Source organism: Oryctolagus cuniculus, chromosome 5 (genome assembly GCF_051225735.1).
Source record: "Oryctolagus cuniculus isolate XC-2025 breed Fujian yellow rabbit chromosome 5, ASM5122573v1, whole genome shotgun sequence".
Taxonomy (NCBI): domain Eukaryota; kingdom Metazoa; phylum Chordata; class Mammalia; order Lagomorpha; family Leporidae; genus Oryctolagus; species Oryctolagus cuniculus.
This window is the reverse complement of record NC_142871.1, coordinates 71532547-71555735: the sequence shown is the minus strand read 5'-3', so window position 1 is coordinate 71555735 and position 23189 is coordinate 71532547. Positions and strand designations below refer to the sequence as shown.

The following is a 23189-nucleotide window of genomic DNA, read 5'->3' as shown; positions in this document are numbered from 1 at the left end:
AAGTTACAGAATAAACATTCAAAAAACAGTAACTTTTTTATATACTGATGATGAACTTACCAAAAGAGAAAATAATAGGGGTCAGTGTTGTTGCATAGCTGGCAAAGCTGCTGACTGTGAAACCAGCATCTCATATGGGCACTGGTTTGAGTCCTGGCTGCTCCAATCCTGATCCAGCTGCCTGCTCATGGCTTGGGAAAAGCAACAGAAGATGGCCCAACTCCTTGGGCTCCTGCCACCCATATAGGATATCCAGAAAAAGCTTGCTTTTGCCTGGCCCAACTCTAGTCATCGTGGACATTTGGGGAGTGGACTAGAGGATGGAAGATCTCTCTGTCTCTGCTTCTCTAACTCTGCCTTTCAAAAAAATAAATGTATTTTTTTAAAAAGAAGAGATTAAGAAAGAAATCCATTCACACAAGCAACAAAGAAATAAAAGATTTAGTAATAAATTTCACCAAAGTAATGAAAGATCTCTACAATGAAAATGATGAAACATTGATGAAAGAATTCATCAAGGACACAAAAAAATGGAAAGATATTCCTTGCTCATGGATCGAAGAATTAATACCATTAAAATTTATATATTACCTAAAGCAATCTAAAGATTCAATGCAATCCCTATCAAAATACCAGTGACATTCTTTATAAAATTAGAAAAAGCAACCCTAAAATCATATGGAATCACGAAAGACCCGTAACAACCAAAGTGATCTTAAACAAGAAAATCAAGCTGGAGGCATCATAATACCTCCCTTCAAAGCATATCACAAAGCAATAGTAATTAAAACAGCATGGTACTGGCATAGAAACCAATACATAGATCAACGGAACAGAAATTAATTCACATATATACAGTGAAATGATTTTTGACAAAAGTGCTCAGACAATACAATGGAGTAAGGATAACTTTTTAAACAAATGGTGCTGGCAAAACTGGATGCAAATATGTAGAAGAATGAAATTAGATCTATACCTCTCACTATATACAAAAATCAACTCAAGAAGAATTAAACACTTAAATTTATTATTTTTGTAAGGGGAAGGCAGTTCCAGCATCCCATATAGGCACCGATTAGAGACCCAGCTGCTCCACTTCTGATTCAACTCCTTGGTAATGTGCTTGGGAAAGCATCAGAAATGTCTCATGCCCTTGGTCCCCTACACCCATGTTGGGGGAGACCTGGATGAAGCTCCTGGCTCTTGGCTTTAGCCTGGCTGAACCCTGGTTTTTGCAGTCATCTGGGGAGTGAACCAGCAGATGGAATATCTTTCTGCCTTTGCCTCTTCCTCTCTGTAACTCCACCTTTTAAATAAAATCTTTAAAAATAGTTTAAAATGCTCAATATTCAAAAATAGCTTTAAAGGATACAATAAGGAATGATTAAAATAATTCTTAAAAATTCCAATATTCTAAATAAATGGTAAGTTATGGATGATGCTTAAAAAAATTCATTGACCTTCTATATTTACCTGCAGCAAGAGTGACCAAAAACAGTTTGGAAGGGGGTGGTTGATAAGAATCCATGGGGGGAAAGTGATTGATTATGAGCCTCCTGAGGGATAGTGAATACTCTCTCCATCACCATCCCAAAGGCTGTTCTTGCTCATACTTGGTACTGTGAGGATTCTTCCATCTGCACAGTGAATCCAACAACCAGCTTTTCAGTTTGCTGGTACATTTGTTTTCATTAGTATGAAGGAAAGAGCCTAGAATTTGGAACTAGAGGATCGGGGTTCATTTGCCAGGGCTGCTGCTCAGCTGTGTGTGGTTTTACAACTTATTTACTCTCCTAAGCCTATTGCCTCAAATGGGTATAATAATAGAACTAATATTTTGAGGGTTAAATTAATTTACAATTATGCCTTAAGTGGTCCACAAAAGCATTTTTTAGGTGTGTGCTAATGGAATGATGAAAACACATTTTAGGAAGTATTCCAGAACATCTTTTGTGACATATATGGGTATTCAGAAAATTCATGCAAAAATAGGATAAAAGATAAGTTTTTTGATGGAAAAATAATTTAAAATCAATGCACATAAGGAGGTCTTCAAAATTTATGAAAAATGCATATTATCAAACACTATACATCAATTTCAAAATTTTATGTACCAAAATAAACTTATCTATAAATACGATTTTCATTGATTTTTGGAGTAGATTTACATATAGAAAAACATTTTTAAGAATGATGATATGGCTGGCACCGCGGCTCAATAGGCTAATCCTCCACCTGTGGTGCCGGCACACTGGGTTCTAGTCCCGGTCGGGGCGCCGGATTCTGTCCCGGTTGCCCCTCTTCCAGTCCAGCTCTCTGCTGTGGCCTGGGAAGGCAGTGGAGGATGGCCCAAGTCCTTGGGCCCTGCACCCACATGGGAGACCAGGAGAAGCACCTGGCTCCTGGCTTCGGATCAGCACAACGTGCCGGCCACAATGCGCTGGCTGTAGCGGCCACTTGGGGGGTGAACCAACGGAAAAAGGAAGACCTTTCTCTCTGTCTTTCTCTCACTGTCTAACTCTGCCTGTCAAAAATTTAAAAAAAAAAAAGAATGATGATGTAGTATTGCAAGAGACCAGGACAAAGATTTAACATCTTATATTGATAAAATCAGCAAAATTTAAATGTGAAAATAATCATGATAGCAAAGATGTCAATGCTTAAGGAGCATTATGCACTAATTCTAAGTCCATTTAGTCAAGTTGATGTTAATAAATAGTTCTTTTTCTTAAGATTAAACCTTATGTTCTTGCCTGAATTAGGAGGCAGATGTGGAGCAATGGTGGGAGACATTGGGGAGATATATCTCAGTTCAGGAACAGTTTACTTTGGGGAAGACCAGCCAACATGTATGACTTTCTGTATCTTTAGGTTATCAAATAGGTTCTCTTGCCTATCTGAGTGAAAAAGAGTCTCTTTCACCAGTCCAAACATATCTGGTTCTTAGGATAGCTCTTACTGCCTGGAAATAAAGTGGTAGCAGGGGGGGCCCCATCCCCAGAAATTCTTAATGAGTCTGAGGTGAAATCAAATAGTAAGAATTTTAAAAGGAAAATGCCCATCAGTCAACCTAAAAATAAGCAGTAAACAAAACCAAATAGAACTCTAGAATTATTTGTTCAATCTATAGTCTTTTAGATATTTTTAAAATGCCATCTAAGTCTGCAATTCGGGACATGCTCAAGCTGACTTGCCCCAAACGGTAGAGTTAGAAACATCAGGGGATTCCAATTCAATCCCATCGAGGTGGCATGTACCAATGCCATCTCACTAGTCCCAGTGATCAATTTCTGTTCCCAATTGATCATAATGATAGGACTAAGAACCAAAGGGATCACATAAACAATAGTGTCTGCAAATACTAGCTGATAGAATCAAAAAGGGAGAGAATGATCCAACATGGGAAGTGAGATACACAGCAGACCCATAGAATGGCAAATGTCCTAACAGCACTCTGGCCTCATAATCAGTCCTTAAGGCATGCAGATCCGGCTGAAATGCCCATGAGAGTATTTCAGGCATGGAAAGCCAAGATACTCTGGGGGAAAAAAAAAAACCTAAATGAAAGATCTCCACGAGTGAGATCCCAGTGGAAAGAATGGGTCATCAAAGAAGGAGGTATCTCTCTCTGAAGGGAAGAGAGAACTTCCACTTTGACCATGGCCTTGTCTAAAAATGATCAGAGTCAGTGAACTCAGGGGGCTTCCATATCCTTGGCAACTCATGACAAGAACCTAGGGTGATTACTGATGCCATAAACAAGAGTGTCAATTTGTTAAGTCAACAACAGGAGTCACTATGCACTTACTCCTCATGTAGGATCTTTGTCCTTAGTGTGCTGTACATTGAGATCTAATTCTATAACTAGTACTCAAACAGTATTTTTCACTTTATGTTTCTGTGTGGGAGCAAACTGTTGAAATCTTTACTTAATGTATGCTCAACTGATCTTCTGTATATCAAGAGAATCGAAAATGAATCTTGATATGAATGGAAGGGGAGAGGGAGTGGATAAAGGGAGGGTTGTGGGTTGGGGGGACGTTATTGGGGGGGGAAGCCACTGTAATCAATATTCTGTACTTTGGAAATTTATATTCATTAAATAAAAGTTAAAAAAAATGCCATCTAAGTCTGATTCCTGGTATTGATAGATTTGCTATTCAGATTCATACTCCCATTGAAAACAATAAAACATTATGGATGAAAGAAATGTATGTATGTATGCTTATATTTATATGTACATTATGTTTATAGCAACTTAAAAATATTCATTATCTGAGAAATCAGTGAGCCTTACCGCCTGGACTTTGGATAACAGCTTGGGAGGTAGGCAGAATATTGAAGTGCCAAGGCGTTCCTGATTCAGAGGGCACCTATTGATGCCAAAACATCTGTTTGCATATCTGCATGGAGATCAGAATCAAAGCATAAGACCATGTGATAGTAGGGATCTAGGAGAGCCCCTTCGAGATGGAGCCCAGGGATTGCATCCTTAGGTAAAGTTGAACCAGTTCTAAATTTTCTCTTCTTACCTCCAAACTACTGGGAACTGTTGAGCGAGCTGCCTTTTATCTTTGGACTAGAGAAGGAAAAGAGGAGAAGCTTCCTTGGGAAGTTTTTTCTCCTGGAGCTCCTTCCCTGGGGTTCCTGAAGAACCCTCTGGTGAGTTTGCACTGACTAGGCAACGTGTAGATGAGCCAGAAACTCCCAACACTTGAACATAATCTAAGGTGGTCCAGGACTGTGAAGCCCTCTAGGAACTTGAGAGATGCAAATGCAAAACAAAATGAATTCTTAAAATAAGTCTTAGAGGGTATTGTCCCATAATCAGAGTACTCATCATATAAGTCACCCAGTCAAATTCAATGAGAATAAGAGTCAGCAAATCAGTACAGGCTTCAGATACTGGAATCCCTGGACACAATTTAAAAGAACTATGTTAAAAATATGTAAAGAGATATTAAACAGAGTTAATTGCAAAGGAGATCCAATTTTGAAAAGCAACATGGTAGGCATGAAAAAGAACCAAATGAAAATGAAGAAATAAAGGCATGAAAAATACAAGGAAAAAAATCACATTACTACCTCAGGTGATGTAAAAAAGCAGCTTTAATATTAATTTAAAAACTAATTATGAAATAATGCTTAGTGAATTAGGAGTAGAAAGGAAACTGCTTACCTGGTTAAGTTATATTATACCTAACAGTGAAATGGTGAACATTTAGCCTACAGAACGTGAAACTTCTCTTCAATGTTGTTCTCTAGTACAAAGGGGGAAAGAAAAGAAATAGAATATGTGCAGCCAGCGCCGTGGCTCACTTGGCTAATCCTCCGCCTGCGGCACTGGCACCCTGTGTTCTATCTAGTCCTGGTTGGGGCGCCGGGTACTAGTCCTGGTTGCTCCCCAGTCCAGCTCTCTGCTGTGGCCCGGGAGGGCAATGGAGGATGGCCCAAGTGCTTGGGTCCCTGAACCCGCATAGGAGACCGGGAGGAAGCACCCAGCTCCTGGCTTCGGATCAGTGCAGCGCCGGCTGTAGCGGCCATTAGAGGCATGAATCAACGGAAGGAAGACCTTTCTCTCTGTCTCTCTCTCACTTAACTCTGCCTGGCAAAAAAGAAAAAAAAAAAAAAGAAATAGGATATGTGAGTATCTACAAGAAAAAAATCTTTCATCATTTGAAGATGACATTATGTATCTAAAAGAGAATTCGGTGAGGTTACTAGTTATAAAAATATAATTATTTTTCATATATTTTGTATTAACAACTAGAAAAAGAAATTAAAGAGATATAATTTTAATTGTTAAAAAAATTGAAATGGGTGTTTTGGTGCTGTAGGTTATGGTACTCCTTGGGGTGCCTATATTATACTGGAATGCCTGGTTCAAGTCCCAGCTACTCTGTGCTTTCGATCTAGCTTCCTACTAATGCACCTGGGATGCAATAGATGATGGCCCAAGTATTTGGATTCCTGCCACACACCCAGGAGATATGGATGGAGTTCCTGAATTCTGGCTTCAGCTTGACCTAGCCCCAGCTGTTGGGGACACTGGGAAGAGAAACAGCAGATGGTATTTTTGTGTCTCTCTTGCTCTCTCTCTCATGCACACACACACACACACACACACTACACTAAACTGAACAAAATACTGGAAAAATTATAAAACTTTACTGATATTAAAGAAAACCCAGGGCCAGTGTGGCACAGTGAGTTAAGATACTCTTTATGAAATCGGCATCCCATAAGAGAGTCAATGTTTGAGTCCCAGATGCTCTGCTTCTGATCCAGCTCCCTATTAATGCACTTGAGAAGGTAGTGGAAGATAGAGTGTTTGGGCCCCTGGCCCACACAGGAGACCTGGATGGAGTTCCAGTTTCCTGGCTTCAGCCTGGACTAGCCAGACCTAGATGTTGCTGCCCTTTGGGGAGTTAACCAGCAGAAACAAATAAATAATGAATCTTTACAAAAAAAGAAAGAAAACACAGATTAATGGAGAAAAATACCAAGTTGATGAATTTGAAGTTTATGGGTGTCTCTTCTCTCCTATTTGACTTACAGCTTCAACGCAATACCAACAAAATCCCAACAGTTTTACCATGTGTGTGAAGCAGAGCGAGTTACTTGTTAAATTTAATTTTTAAAAGCCAAACCTAGGAATAGCAAGTAAGCTCTAGATGAAAGAGAGCTATATACTATTTGATTTATCAGATCTTAAGATTAATTTGGAAGACAATGCAATCTATGATATTTGAGTAGATGTAAATAAATTAAACCTACAAAAGAGTCTGGAAAGAGGAAACAATTTATATATGAGAAAGACGTCATGTATCACACATGAAATATGGCATAGCACTGGTTGGCAATATACTCTGGATTCACACACTAACATGGAGGGATCGAAAAACTTAATGATGAGAAAAATTAAAGATTCATAGATTTATAAAGTGTGATTCCATTTACATAAAATTGAAAAACATACAGACAAAAGTAAGCTATATTATTAAGGATCCATGTAATTATGGTAGAAATATAAAGAAAAGCAAAGTGATAATTGAAAAGTCAGACTTGGCAACCTCTGATGAGAGGGTAGATTGTGATTGATAAAATATTTAGGGGGGACTCTGATGAGCCAACGATGTTCTGGTTGTCTTGTCCTTGATGGACAGGATTTCGTGCCTGGCTCTGCAGGTTATATCAACAATAAAAGTGCTTTTAAACACCAGTCTAACATTGACTGCTCTTTTTACTAGCATTTACTGTAGTCTTAATTTTCCTACTGTCTTTGCTCTCTGACTTTTCCACTCAGAGATTTCAAACTTTAAAAATCAGCTAATATAAATACTGACAATGATTGTGGTTCTGCTATGATGAAACTTGATGCCAAAATGGTTTTAAAAATTTAGCAAGAGTCGTTTACATGTAAAGCAGCTGTATTTGATTGACTGAACCTGCTGTCAGGTTTCACATGGTGAAGCATACTCATGGTCTCCTCCTGTTGTCTTCAACACAACGAACATGGCTATTTGATGGAGTTGAGATGCTTTAATTTTCATTTTGTCATTTAAGTCACTTAAAAATTAGTGTTTAAGAGAGGTTTGGGAACATACACAAAAATCTAATGTTTCTTATAATTACAATAATTTGAAATAACAGGAGAAAACTCACTTTTATGAGAGTAGTTTTTAAAGCGTTTATATTAAGTTAAAAAAAGAAAATATATTTTATATATTCAAATGAACAAGTTTGGGATATATGCACTTTCAGAAATGGTGATATAAATTTCAGACATAGACAAACTTTACTCAGTATATATATATATATATATATATATATATCACTTTCCATTATCTCAGAAAATTTATGAACTTCAATATTCCCAAATATAATCTACAGGAATCTGAATTCCAAAGTTCTAGTCAACAGGCATGTTAATAAATGTGTTTCGATTGCTTCTCGGCCTTTTGGCTAAGATCAAGTGTAGTATCTGTTCTTATCAGTTCAATAAATGTGTTTCGAGCATAATGGTCTCACATCTAGCATTTGGGGGTATAACCTACTTGCCTATATACTAGTTTTCTTAATGTTTAACTTTTTTTTTTTTTTTTTTGCAAAGTCAGGGGCTTGCTTGTTATCGACAAGTCCCAGGCTGTTTGACATCTCAGCCCGAAGCTCTTCAAACTCAACCTTCCACCATTCTCTTCCTTTAATTCATTGCTCTTCTAGCTCTCTCAAATCCTTTGAGCAAGATGTGAGCGTCAGAGAGTGAAAAAGGAAGAACCTTGTTAAATACACTACATATAGACAGGACTCTCAGAGTAAACTATAGCCTTTATTCTATTCCTTTTACTCATGACTCTTAAATGCTCCGTTTTCTGGGAAGTCATTGTTTTTCCTTGGCATCAATGAAAACCTCAGGTTTGACTTGCTTTCCCCTGCTGGTGACTGACTGCTAAACATGAATGACTAAAATCCAGCAATATTTGGTACTTTACAAGGCTCAGAAAATACTATATTTTTCTCTTTCCTTTAATAGATTGTTTATTAATTAAATACACAGGAATAAAATATTAATTCACTGATGGGTTCACATATTAGCTGTTCAAAAACTTTTAGGGGACCAGCGCTGTGGCACAGCAGGTTAATGCCTTGACCTGAAGCACTGGCATCCCATATGGGTGCTGGTTCAAGACCTGACTGCTCTACTTCCAATCCAGCTCTCTGCTATGGCCTGGGAAACCAGTAAGAAGATGGCACCTGCGTGGGAGACCCGGAAGAAGCTCCTGGCTCCTGGCTGCGGATCAGCACAGCCATCTGGGGAGTGAACCAGTGGATGGAAGACCTCTCTCTCTGTCTCTCTCTTTCTCTGCTTCTCCTCTCTGTGTAACCCTGACTTTCAAATAAATAAATAAATCTTTAAAAAAACTTTTGAACTTTATTATTTAAATTATGCTCGTATTTTATTTAAATTTTAAATATTAATATTTAATCAGAAAATTAAATACTTTTTATATAGAGAATTTCAATTCTTCAGTATGAGTTCATTATATCTAAGGGCCATTTCCATCCCCAAAAATGAAAGTCAGTGCTAAGTAAGATTAACTTCACACAAATTTCTTTGCAGAAAACATGCTGTATTTTTGCCATGTCTTTGCTCATGTGGTGCTTCTGGAATGAACCTATCCACCTACTCTGGGTATGAAAGAAAAAAGTGCTTTCCCCTTGGAACTTTTGCAAATGTAAAACTTACCCTCATTTTTGAAACTGCAAGTATTTGACACTTATTTGGAACATGACCCTAGAAAACTGGGCTTCAACACTTGAGAATGCATTTTTGCAGGAAGTTTTTTTTTTTTTTAAAAAAAAAAGCAAATTTATGCTTGCAAGGTTAGTGTTGAAAGAAGACTGACAGTGTCAGTTTAATGTATTCGGATTCACATCATTCATCTCTGTACACTGACATCTTCATACATACACAATTTATTCATGATGACTAGGACAAGCAAATGGAGGAATGAATTTGAAGGAAATTAGACTTCTTTAAGAAAAAAGAAAGTGTTAAGACATTTAAAAAGTGATAAGAGAATATATATGGCAAAGAAGAGCATGATGTACAGAATAAATCAAAAAACTAGCAGATGATGAATTTATTTACATCACAGTGATAATTTCACAGTTTTGAATATTTAAAAAAGACTTAAAATAATTGTTCTCAGCCTTTCTACAATAAACACAATCGTGATGATGAGATTTAATGAACTGATGAGCCAGTTCTATGGCTGCTTGTCTTGTTTTTAAGTTAAATATAAGAAAAAAGTCATCTGTTGCTAACTAGAAAAGTCACTGAAAATGTTGCAATAGTTGCAAAGCAAAAGCTAGAACAATTACATTTACTCATCAGCACCCCTGCCTACATAAACACTGATGGATCCAACGTGTATGGATTTGCTCTTCAGGTTTTGTCCCAACTAATTGGAGGATCTCATTTTCACCTATCTACCCATCTCATTCCATTACACTGAACATCCACTTCAATGCTCTTGAGACAGGCACTTTATTTTATATTTTCATCCACTGACCAGATATTGTCATGAACAAGAACAAGATCCCAGTGAAGACCTCCTTGAGTTCATTATATAATGGTTTTTGGCTATATACCTGTACTGTGTTCTGGTATTTGAAATCTGCAAAGTTGGTTAAGGAATCATTCTATGTCCCAGTTTTTCTGTTGGTAAAACAGTAATAATAAGGCTATCTCACAGTCAGTTGCAATGATAAATTTGATAATACAAAAATATTGAGAATACAGAAAATATTGAGAATGTTATGTTTTAGTAAGTGTTCAAATAAGTCATCATTCAACTAATCATCAGTATTCACTGGAGTTTGCTTACTAGTGTGGTACTCTGGGGTGGGGATAGTGTGTTAAGAACTGTTGGAATGAGCTGTGAACCAAATCAGAGCTTAAGTTAATGTTGCTGCCTTTTAGTCTTCTATCTACAATGAATGAGTATAGAAACATACTTTCAGTGTCTTATGTAAAGCACTCCAGACAGTGAGGAGAACCGGAGGAAAGGAGATCACTCCCATGATTCTATCTACTGATGTGGTCTTGATGGCAGGTAGCATGACTAGATCCATTCATAGGGACACCAGGCTTGGCACTTCTCACAACTAGAAAGAAAACCTTCTGGGGAGGGGGGTTCTGCCCACCTCTCCATTCTCAGTTTGCCACATATCTCAAAGCAACCAGGAATAAGCTGGACAGAAGATCCAAATGGACTTTATCCCAATGATGAATACATCATGAGTTGGTGATGATCATGCAAAAACATGGTCAAATTGTCTGGGATGGCATTTTAACCATACACATCACTTCATTTCTGCCTGTTCTACATGTCCTTAGGGTACGCAAGTGGCCAAACAATGTGACCAATGTGGCCTAAACTACTGAACTTCATGCTCACCCTTGAATAATGGAAAGGGATTTCACTTGCTAACACACACTTTCCTAGCAACCTTCATTTACATTCTATTTCTAAGTAACTAGAGGGAAGTTTCCCTGCATGGACTTATGCAGGAGTCAGATTTCATGGCTGAGTGTGTGTATGCAGTCAGGTGCAGATTCAGAATATATGAGACTTTCAGCTTATTCAATCATGGGGGAACTAAGAAAAATACAAAGTTACCAACACCAATTTAAAGTCAAATTTTTGTTTATTTTAACTGATACACAAAAATTGTACATATTTATGAGGCACTGAATGACATTTCAATATGAATACCTAATTTATTTTGGTTTAAAAGTAGTTTTGAAATCTATGCATGATTTTGTTTCTGATACATTATGGAAAATAAATGTTGCACCATAATATACTCATGCTTTAATTCCATTGTCCACAAACATTTTGAAGTGACATCATAAATGTACACATTATGTATTAGCCAAATCAATATAAGCATATCTATTTCCTCAAACTTTTAACTTTTCTTTATGATGAAAAAAAATCCAGAATCTTTCTAGTTTTCTTTTTTAAGAAAAAATGCAAAAAAGAAAAATATAGCACATTGTAGTTATCTATAATCATCTATAACTGTGTAATACAACACAAATCTTTTTTTCCTACCGAAGTATTACTTAGAACCCATTAATTAACCTTTTCAAATCCTCCCTTTCCCCTACTCTCCTCAGAATGACAAACTTTTTTTGAATTAGAAAAGACCTGACAGCACATCACCCATTTTTAAAAGCTAAAAACATCCTAAACACAAACCCTAGGAAAATAACATACTATTTTTATGAATTTCCCAATAAACTTCTATACTATTTTTATCCTACATGTTTTGGCTGCATAATCTTTTATGTTGTCAAATGATACTTATAACATAATTTCATCCATCTCTCAGTTCAGAATCTACAGCCTTAGGGAACTATGCAATTTTTCACAAGTCCCAACCTGTTTGTGTCTGAGTATTTTCAGACTACATGAAAACCAGCTATAATTGGGTGGGCATCAATCATGCAGAGCTTGGGGACATCTCTAGATGGCATTAGTGCCTCCAGAGATAAAGCCACTTGCTTTATCTCTTCACTTGGTGTGAAGGAGCAGAGGGAGTAGAACCATAGCTGCCCTGTAGTGCAGTCTCCCAAAACAAAGCCTACCTATGCCTGTGTTCCAAAAAGCTACCTTAGGTGTGACTGCAGCAAGCTAGTCAGCTGTGTCAGTGTTCACAAAGCATCACCTGTGGCTTTATGATGGTGCTCACCAGCTACTTCATGTTTGCTGCTGTACCCAGTTGACCTCCAAATATTTTCAAAACCCTGTGTCCAGAAGGTGTTTGTGGTATAGTGATGAGCATAGCTGCCTTCCAAAACCCCGTGACCTACTGCAGCTCACCTCCTGGAGCTTGTTTTATCACAGCCATCTTTGTTTGATCTTGTTTGATCACAGCCCATTTTTGCCTAAGGTAAGGGGTGCTGGCTGGGATCGAGAACCTACTGCTCAGCTCCCAGTTTTGCTTTTAACTTAAGGGACCTGTGTCTTTTGATAGTGTGAGGGGTATTAAAAAATTGACGGAAAAATGCATATTATAATAAAGCAATGCTCGCATTTTAAAAATTTGGGGCACCAAAATAGACTTCACTTCCATTTTCCCATGAGCTTTTTGAAGTACCTTTTTTGCTTGCCTAAGAACTTCCTGGTCCCATGCCTTAAAGATTTCCTTGTCAGAAACTCACATATTCCATAAGATCAAAAGCAATCTTAGTTGCAGAGAGGCCATAAGACTAATACTCACCTAGCTTGTTGATTTTCTTTTAACTTTGACTTTGCTTTTATAATGAAGTCATATTTTAGTGAATTTGGTTTCCTGTAAGTAAATGCTTAATTTTTGATAAGCAGTCACAGTCTGACATTCCCACTCATCCATGAATCATTCTCAAATTGTGTGAATAGGGCTGGCGCCTCGGCTAACTAGGCTAATCCTCCGCCTTGCGGCACCAGCACACCGGGTTCTAGTCCTGGTCGGGGCATCGGATTCTGTCCCAGTTGCCCCTCTTCCGGGCCAGCTCTCTGCTGTGGCCAGGGAGTGCAGTGGAGGATGGTCCAAGTGCTTGGGCCCTGCACCCCATGGGAGACCAGGAGAAGCACCTGGCTCCTGCCATCGGATCAGTGCTCCGGCCGCGGCGGCCATTGGAGGGTGAACCAACGGCAAAGGAAGACCTTTCTCTCTGTTTCTCTCACTGTCCACTCTGCCTGTCAAAAAAAAAAAAAAAATGTGTGAATAAAAATTGGTTTTCTTCTGCTCAAGCAATATCTGACATTTTAATTAGCACTTTCAAAATCTCCTTTAACCTCACACTGAATTAGATGGAAGGGAGTGTTCTTTACAGATGTGAAAACAGCTTTCAGATTCCAGACTCTCACGTTCTGTGTCTTCTTTTTCTAAACCTTTAGATGCTTGAGGAGAACTCTGGCTCAACATTTTACTAGGGACATTTTTATATGGAGTTGGGGAGAAATTTTGAAGGAAACGCACTCTTTGCTTAGGAAGAATTACTGACTATTTCTGAGACTGTGGTCATTGTGACAGCATCCAAAGTAGGGCTGCATCATTACATTCAGTGCTAGACACGTCGCCTTCATGGGCCTCTTCCTGAATAAAAATATTAAAAATTGTGTTTCACAACTGCATTGGTATAAAGACAAGCATAATCAGGTTTAACAGTGTTTATTTTTGCCTTTTGAATTCACTTTTTTAAAATATTTGTTTTATTTATTTGAAAGATAGAGTTACAGAAAGGGCGGGGGAGGGAGGGAGAGAGAGAGAGAGAGAGAGAGAAAGAGATATCTTCCATCCGCTGGTTTGCTCCCCAAAGGGCCACAATGGCCAGAGCTGGATCAGACTGAAGCCAGGAGCCAGAACCTTCTTCCTGGTCTCCCACATGGGTACAGGGGCCCAAGGACTTGGGCCATCCTCTGCTGCTTTCCCAGGAGCATTATCAGGGAGTTGGATTGGAAGTGGAGCAGCCAGACTAGACTCGGCACCCATATGGGATGCCAGCATTGCAGGCTGGGGCTTTAACCCGCTGTGCAACAGTGCCGGAACCTTCTGAATTTAAAAGGGGTGAAAACATATCAATCTTTTACAGTCACAACGGTGACTATGCCTACTGGGTGAGTTCTACCTCTTCTTACCCTTTGGGAAAAAATGAGCAAAGTATGAATTAGAAACTGAAAGTGTCATGCTATTTCCTTAGCTTTAGAATTAGGATACAGTTACTTTAAAATGTGCTAGTGCTACTTAGTTCAACCATAATGAAATTTGTCAGACAACAAGCACAGTTGATTGTGGTAACATTCAATATGGGGCTGTGTCACTGCTTTTGTGGAAATAAATACAAATTGAATGTAAAAGTTTCCACTTAATTGGCAATATTTCAGTAGGTCCAGGAAGGTACCCTTCTTCTGATTTGCTGGATGATTTTTGAGATTAATTTAACTGAAAATGTAGACTTTTATTCCACAGTACAAATGGGGCTTATAATGTGAAAACCCCTGAGAAAAATGAAAAATTATCTTAAATGCATGACACAGAATCAAAGACTGCCATCTGAAAGCAGGTTGTCTTTGGGGAAATTTCCTGGTGTTGCCAAGGTTTTTGCATCTGGAAGAGGCTATGGGAGATCAAGAAACTCCTTTAGAAGTACAGGTTACCTAATACCCCTTAAGCAGTATAGGTTATCTGAAGGAGGAAGATAGCACGAAGAGGCTGGGGGAGAACAGATAAAGAAGGCTAGTACACCCCCTACCAAAACAGTGCCCCTCTTCACAGTTTGTGCTACAGCCAGAGTGAGAAGGCAGGAGACTTTCTGAAGCAGAAATCCAGAAAGTCTGATGTTGCTTAGGGTGTAGGCAGAGAAGAAATTATGAAAAGGGGAAGATGCCATGGCCAAGACTGGGCTAAGGGAGCCAGCAGGGCTCCTGGCACAACTGTGTAGGTTGTACACTACTCATTGGATATATATCCAATGGTGGTGGTGGGGATTTACTTCACAGACATCATAAGCCTGCATATTATTAAAACCATTTCCTGGCTGATGGTAGCAAAATGTCTTGTTATAACCAAATGAGTATATTATGCTCATTTTATGACAAATGGGAGAAAAGTGACTTGGAGTATCTCTGATTGGCAGAGAGTTACATATGAGCAGCCTTACATACTCAGAGAAGGTCTGCAGCCTCAATGAGCACCTGCAATTTATCCTCTTCAAGGAGAGAAGTCAAGATTTATTCATCTTTTTTCTTTTCATTTAATATGATAGCACAGTACTCATGTGACCTTGAATTTTTCCTACAACCACAGCAGCCTCTAACTACAGGTGGCTATTACACAATTGAACTGTGACTTGTCTAAATTGAACTGTGTTGTAAGCATAAAATACACATCTTATTTAAAAGACTATGTATAAAAATGTAAAATAAATCTTAAAAATTAGTTTATATTGATTACAAATAGAGTTAACTTTATTTTTTAAATTTTTATTTATTTTATTTATTTGAAAGGCAGGGAGGGAGGGGAGGAGGGAGAGAAAGAGAAAGAGAGAAAGAGATAGAGAGAGAGAGAGAGATCTGAGAGAGAGAGAGAGAGAGATCTTCCTTCCACTGATTCACTCCCCAGTAGCTGGGGCTGGGCCAAGCCAAACCAGGAACCTAGAACTCAAGCTTGGTCTCTCATGTGAGTATCAGGTACTCAACCACTTGAGCCATATCTACTGCCCCTGAGGTTGCACATTAACAAAAGCTGGAATTAGGAGCAGAGCTGGACTCGAAGCTCAGTACCTATAAGGAATGTGGGTGTCCTGAGTGACATTTTAATTGCTGTGCAAAATCCACATCCCCAAAATATCATTTTAATATAATGAATTAAATAAAATATTAAATCAATTTCAACTATTTCTTATGCTTTTTAAATGTCACTACTAGAAATTTTTTCTTTTTTTTAATATTTATTTATTTGAAAACACACATACACACACACACACAGAGAGAGAGAGAGAGAGAGAGAGAGCGAGATCTTCCATCTGTTGGTTCATGCTCCAAAGGCTGCAATGGCCAGCACTGGGCCAGGATGAAGCCAGGAGCCAGGAGCTTCTTTCAAGTCTGTGACATGAGTGGCAGGGGCAAGCAACTGAGCCATCTTCTTCTGCTTTCCTCCAGGTGATTAGCAGGGAGCTGGACTGGAAGTGGAGCAGCTGGGACTTGAGCAGGGCACACATGGGATGCTGGCACTACAGGTGATGGCTTGACTGCTATGCCACAGTGCCAGCCCAAAGAGCTTTTTTATTACTTAAAATTTCCTAGCATTATTTAAGTAGTTTCATATGAATATGGTAACATATTTTTTGCAGATTTTTCATTTGGTTATTTTGACTTACATACTGACTGATTATTCTGTTTGTGGTTATCTATAAATTAAGAGAAAGTAAATTTTTCTAAAAATACGTCAGTTGGCTTTACTGAACTAACTATGGACCTTTATTAAACACTAGTTTCCAAGTATCAGTTTCCTCAGTACCACAGGCTAACTTATGGGAGAAGTGAAACAGGCCCAAAGGTCGACTTACACCACTAGATCTGGACCATTCTCACTCTAAGTAAAGAAAATCGCTCCTGTGAGCATCTGGTTGCCAGGTCTGAGTAGACTGAGACTGAAGCTGCTTCTGCTAATACCCTGGTTGGGTCATTTTGAGAGCCTCAGTGAAGCTATGCTAGGTCAAAACAATTCTGTAGAACTAAAGGCTCTCCACTGGCCCTCTCACGGAAGCAAAGGGGAGCTGTACAGATCAGTAGCATGAACCTGAAGATCCGAAATAGAAGTTGTATGTGTGTGTGTGTGTGTGTGTACATACACATGTGCATAAGAAAGATGGAGGTAACATCAAGAAGGAACGGGAGAGATTTTTCTAGATGTAACCTTTCAAGGACCAGACACTACCAGCAATCTAAAACACCACTTATATTGGAATTTTCAGGGCTGAATTAAACCTCGGATGTCTTGTACATTGGGAATGAGGTATTTAATCACAATGAGAATGTGGAAGGATTCTTTATTCTGTCAGTATTCAGTGTTCTGTTGACAGGTACTGATTACACAAAACTAATTTCAAATACATCTAAGAAAAGACGTATCTACTCAGGCAGTACAATCCCAGAAGAGTTGAATGAAAAATGTAGTATTTATTTTTGCTGCAGGTTTTATGATAGTTATTACATATTTGAATAGGTGTCAACATAGGATTGTGAATTTGACAAGAAAAATCTTAGATAATTTGCACTTCTTTCAAATAGGTTAAATGCTCATAAAATAAGAGACAACTTAGCAATCAAAAATCTACTATAGTAAAAATAAGCATCTGGGGGGCCTTACTAGCTTCTAATCCTTAGCTTGGTCATCAAGAGTAGTAGTTTTTTTTTTGTTGTTGTTGAGGTTTTTTTTTTTTTAGATTTTATCTAAGTTATACAAGTTTCATGTATTTCATATATACAGAAATAGGAACACAGTGATACTTCCCACCCCACCCTCCCTCCCACCCATGCCCCCATGCCCAGTTGTTCTTCCTTCACTCTCTCCTATTCCCACTCAAAAATTTATTTATTATTACAATTTATTTATTTATTTATTATTACAATTTATTTATTTATTACAAAAATTTATTTTCAGTTTATTTAATGATTACGAAGTTAACCCTGCACTAACTAAAAGAGTTCAACAAATAGTACGAAGAAAAAAAACACTTCCTCAATGGAAGAGATCAATAAACAATCATCAAATCTGAAAATGTCCATTTCACTTCAATACATTACATTTTAGTACTCCATTAGTTACCTTAGATCAAGGAAAACATATGATATCTTTCTTTTTGGAAGAAGTTTTTTGCTTATTAATTATTATCATTGGCTGGTTTTCTCATCTCAACCTATTTTTAATTTTTTTTTAACATTTATTATTTTTAAAATATTTTATTTAAGGTATACACATTTCATGTGTTTCATATAGACATATTTAGGAACACACTGATACTTCCCACCCTACCCTCCCTCTCACCCATACTCCCTTCCTTCTACCTCCTTCTTCTCCTATTCTCTCTCTTAATTTTTACAATTATCTACTTTAAGTTTACTTTATATTCATAACATTAACCCTACACTAAGTAAAGAGTTCAACAAATAGTAAGAAGAAAAAAACACTGTTCCTCATCAGTCAAGACAAGGGCTGTAAATAATCATCGAGGCTCAAAAGAGTTATCTGTACCCCCATGTTTATTGCAGCTCAATTCACAATAGCTAAGGTATGGAATCATCCCAGATGTCCATCAACTGATGACTGGATAAAGAAATTATGGTATACATACACCATGGAACACTAATCAGCCATAAAATAATGGAATTCTATCTTGCAACACAATGGATGTAACTGGAAACCATTATATTTACTGAAATAAGCCAGTCCCCAAAAGACAAATACTCCATGTTTTCTCTGATTTGTAGTATCATTGATTTTTAAATGGGTTGCCTTAAATTGTGCTCCAAACAAAAATGTAGCAATTTCCACATCTAACATTTAGCATTCTATATTGAAGTCAAAAACAAAAGAAGATGTTTTCATAGCATTGAGATAAAACTGACAAGGATTTTTTCAGTAAAGTATTTAATAGAAAAGTAAGAGTTTCAAGACAAAGTCATTGACCATAAAAGAAAGATGTTTTCTGCAGGGCTGTGGCTTGTGGCCAGAGCTATTTCTCTGGAAACTGGAGCCAGGCCTCTGGGAACATCTTCACCCTATTTTGGGATCTGGCTGTTGGTTTGTGTAGTTAAGCATGGCAATACTGAGAGTGAATCCGGGTTGTCTCAGACCATTTTGTTTTGGTAAAATGGAATACAAGATGCTGGGTAATGTATAAGATAAGGCATCTTATTTTGCTAAGAATTCTAGTGAATACAAGTACCAAATGGCATGGTGGTGGCATCCTAGTGAGGAAATCCTGACTGTGGCACACATGGCAGAGAAACAAAAGGGAACTGACTGTGTGCAGAAGGGGCATGCATGCAAGCAAAGAACCAAGAGACCAAAGGAAGGCCAGGCTTCCTGTTTTATAACAACCTGCCCTCATGGAATTTAGTTTACTATAAAACACTGACTACTGCTGCAATCAGCATTAATCTAGGTGTCCCCATTATCTGATTTCCTTCCACTAAACCCTACTTCCTAAAGTTCCAACATCTCAACACTGACACACTAGGGACCAAACTTTCAGGACATTTGGGGAACAAACCATATTCAAATCATGGCACCACGTCCTAAGAACATGGACATATTCATTAAGTTCTTTTAATCTCAATATCCTACCTGTTTGGTGAAAATAGTAGAACAATTGCATAAGGTCATTGTGAAGAAAGGAGACAGTGCCAGAAGGGTACCTGGCACATGGCATCCTTGAAGTAAGTGTTCCATATTACTGTTGTGCTATTAATTTCATATCTGTGCCTTTGCTTATGTTCTCTGTATGAAAGTCTTTTCCTCCCCCTATTGATATGGAGGACTCCTCTTCTTCACACAATTGCTCAGAAATACCCTCTAATGATTTTTAGTGCTGTGAGTCTCTCCTTCATCTACAATTCTGGGTTTTGTACATACCCCATGATTTTTTGTTCTGTGTTTTTAGCCATTTCTCCCAAACTGTAAGCTACTATAAACATGCTGTTGGCTGAGTTAATAGGTTCTCTCCCCAACTCTTACCCCACCTGACAATTTGAAATGTTTTTCATCTAGTTCTGTGTCCTACACTGATTTCATGGTTCCCTGAACCCCTTGCTCTCCACCTGTCTTTGATCTCTTCAGATGGACCTCTTGCAGGTTCTCCTCCTCACAGTCTCACTACTTCCTTCAAGATTTCTCCCCGCTGTTATGGCAGCCTCCTCTCTCATCTCAACAAAACCTGTTCTCAGCTCTTCACAGTACTTTCAAAGTTGCTTTCTAAAGAAAGCCTCAGAGAGCTGGTGCTGTGGTGTAACAGGTTAAGCCGCTGCTTGCAGTGCAGCATTCAGATGGGCACTGGTTTGATACCTGGCTGCTCCACTTCTGATCCAGCTCTCTGCTATGGCCTGGGAAAGCAGCAGAAGATGGCCCAACTTCTTGGAGCCAGAACAGAAAGACCTTACCCTTCAATGTCTACCAGTGGGGCTTTCACTTTTGGCTATACTCATATACCAGGGAGGATCAGAATGAGCTGGAAGGAGACATATTTCTCTATCTTTCTTCCTTGCATCTTGTAACAGCTGGTTGTCTTTGGGCACAAGTTACCACCACTAGATATATAACTTTTTTCCACTTAATGAATGATAGACTGGGTTTCTCTTCAAGAATGGCCATTGGCAAATGCTCATCAATCTCTAATGTAAAATTCTCAGATCTTTGTGAGTCAATGAAGAGACCAGTTTTAATGTTTCCATGAGCCAGGTAAATATTTACACATACACATGTGCATAGTCACACTCACAAATACCATTGTGACTCCAGTGAGAAAAATAAACATAAAGCACATGTTAAAAACAACATTTCCAATAGTTTAAGAGGGCTCAGAAATATATCTGAAGTTTAAAATTATTGCCAAGATTTTTCTGAGAAAAAGAATTATACAAAAAACAATGTAGAGAGGTAAAATGCCAATGAGAAGATAAGCAAAATTTATAGAATGTTCATAAGTTATCAGATACCATACTAACCTCCTTATGTACAATATCTCAATTAAATCCCATGATAATATTCAAAAATAGATTCCCCGGCAAGATGGCGGAATAGGAAGGGAGCACACTGATAGTCTGGGGAGAGATAGTTTAATTAAAGTGGAGATACTGCAGGTTCAAGGAAGAGTAGGGGAGGAAACAGCAGAAGAAACTCTTCCGGAACGCGTGACTCACAGCGGACCTGCGTGGAGAGCGTGGGAGCCCACAGTTCGGGACACCAGCGGCAGACTCAACACACCAGCGCTGGAACGCGAGGTGAGCCGAACCTCAATAGCCCGAGACACCGGCAGGCAAGCGGAGAGAGGAGACTAGAGGGAACGACCCCCGGGGGGGGGAAGTTCACAAGGCTAACTGGAAGAGAGAGAGAGAGAGAAGAAAGGGTAACTGGTGCGGACACGGGTTTCTCTCTCTCCGCTCACCTCTCAAGGGCGAGCAAGACAAAGAGCAGGCGCCATCTTGGACATACGTCATAAGCAGAGCGACCTCAGGTCTGCACTGGCTCTGAGCCTAGCAGAAAAACCTGACTCTGGCCGGGGCGAATTAACAGGAGATTAGGAGCTAGTAAATTTGTGGAGCTACTGAACTGAGACTGTGAAAAAAGAGACGGTGGGGGAGAGAACTCACGGAATTCACGTGAGCACTCTCCAGAGACGCTACAATTCCGTAACTTTGGCAACCCAGTGGGAGGCTGAAGGAGAATTTGAGCCCACTCTGAGGGCCGAACAGATTCCCTGTGGGGATCTTGGGAAAGAGCTTCCGATCTCTGGCTCCTGTGGGTATATCATTTGCCTGCTAACTACCTCCAACTTCGTTCAGCTGTGCGGAATTACTTCCCTTTTGAATCAAAAAAAAAAAAAAAAGAGAGAGAGAGAGAGAGATTTACCACGCCTAACCTGGGAGTGTCACCTTTGGCACACCAAACAGAGCTTTCAGGCCACACCCATCTCAAGCCCTAAGCCTCCATCAAAAACAGATAGTCCACTGAATCTAGAGTCATAGTATAACAAGAAAAAGCACCACAGTGAAGAAACCAAATATCTCCAATATGCCAAATAACAAACGCAAAAACCAAGGTAATAAAAACAAGGAAGTCACCATGACGCCCTCAAATGAAAAAGACACCCCAATTCAAGATTATGAAGATGATGACATAGAAGAAATGCAAGAAGCAGATCTCAAAAAATTGATAAGAACATTAAGAAGTTCTCAAAAACAAATTCTGGAACTACACAAATCCTTAATGGACAAGATAGAAAATCTCTCTCGTGAAAATGAAATATTAAGGAGGAATCAAAATGAAATGAAACAACTAGTACAACAGGAAACTGTGATAGTGACTGAAGTGAAGAATTCAATAGATCAAATGAAAAACACAATAGAGAGCCTTACAAACAGAATGGGTGAAGCAGAAGAGAGAATATCGGACTTAGAAGACAGAGAACAGGAAAGGATACAGTCAGACCAAAGAAAAGAAGAGGAAATTAGAAATCTGAAACATATTGTCGGGAATCTTCAGGATACTATTAAAAAACCCAACATTCGGGTTCTAGGAGTTCCTGAAGGCATGGAGAGGGAGAAAGGATTAGAAGGCCTTTTTAGTGAGATATTAGCAGAAAATTTCCCAGGTTTGGAGAAGGACAGAGAAATCCTAGTACAGGAAGCCCACAGAACCCCTAATAAACACGACCAAAAGAGATCCTCACCACGACACGTTGTAATTAAACTCTCCACAGTGAAACATAAAGAAAAGATCCTAAAATGTGCAAGAGAGAAACGTCAGATTACTCTCAGAGGATCTCCAATCAGACTCACAGCTGACTTCTCATCAGAAACTCTAAAAGCTAGGAGGGAATGGCGAGATATAGCCCAGGTACTAAGAGAGAACAACTGCCAGCCCAGAATATTATATCCTGCAAAGCTATCATTTGTGAATGAAGGTGAAATAAAGACTTTTCATTGCAAATAGAAATTGAAAGAATTTGTTGCCACTCGTCCAGCCCTGCAAAAGATGCTTAAAGATGTGTTACACACAGAAACACAGAAACACGGTCACCAATATGAAAGAAGGTAAAGGAAGGAAACCAAGGAAGGAAACCTCACAGCAAAAGATCACAGGGAATTCAAAGCATATATTAGAACTTATCTTTGGCAAATGGCAGGGCAAAGTTACCACTTATCATTAGTCACTTTGAACGTGAATGGCCTGAACTGTCCAGTTAAAAGACACCGATTGGCTGATTGGGTTAAGGAACAAAACCCATCTATTTGCTGCTTACAAGAAACACATCTTTCCAACAAAGATCCATACAGACTGAAAGTGAAAGGCTGGAAAAAGATATACCATGCCAACAGAAATGAAAAAAAGGCGGGCGTAGCCATCTTAAT

The 23189-nt window shown here is 38.7% G+C and overlaps 1 long non-coding RNA gene and 1 pseudogene across 2 annotated transcripts in view; one reads left to right on the top strand and one right to left on the bottom strand.

The window, feature by feature from the left end:
- The window catches only part of LOC149126549 (uncharacterized), a 45443-nt gene that overhangs the window by 12226 nt on the left and 10028 nt on the right, over positions 1-23189 (bottom strand). Inside the window, exon 3 of one of the 2 annotated variants that reach the window (XR_016233828.1) lies at positions 11262-13253. The exons of the other annotated variant lie outside the window; for it this stretch is intronic. This is a non-coding gene — a long non-coding RNA (uncharacterized LOC149126549). Of the gene's footprint in view, positions 1-11261; positions 13254-23189 lie in introns of those variants that run through there. 2 annotated transcript variants of the gene reach the window in all.
- Positions 7946-8181, top strand: LOC127493388 (U2 spliceosomal RNA; annotated as a pseudogene).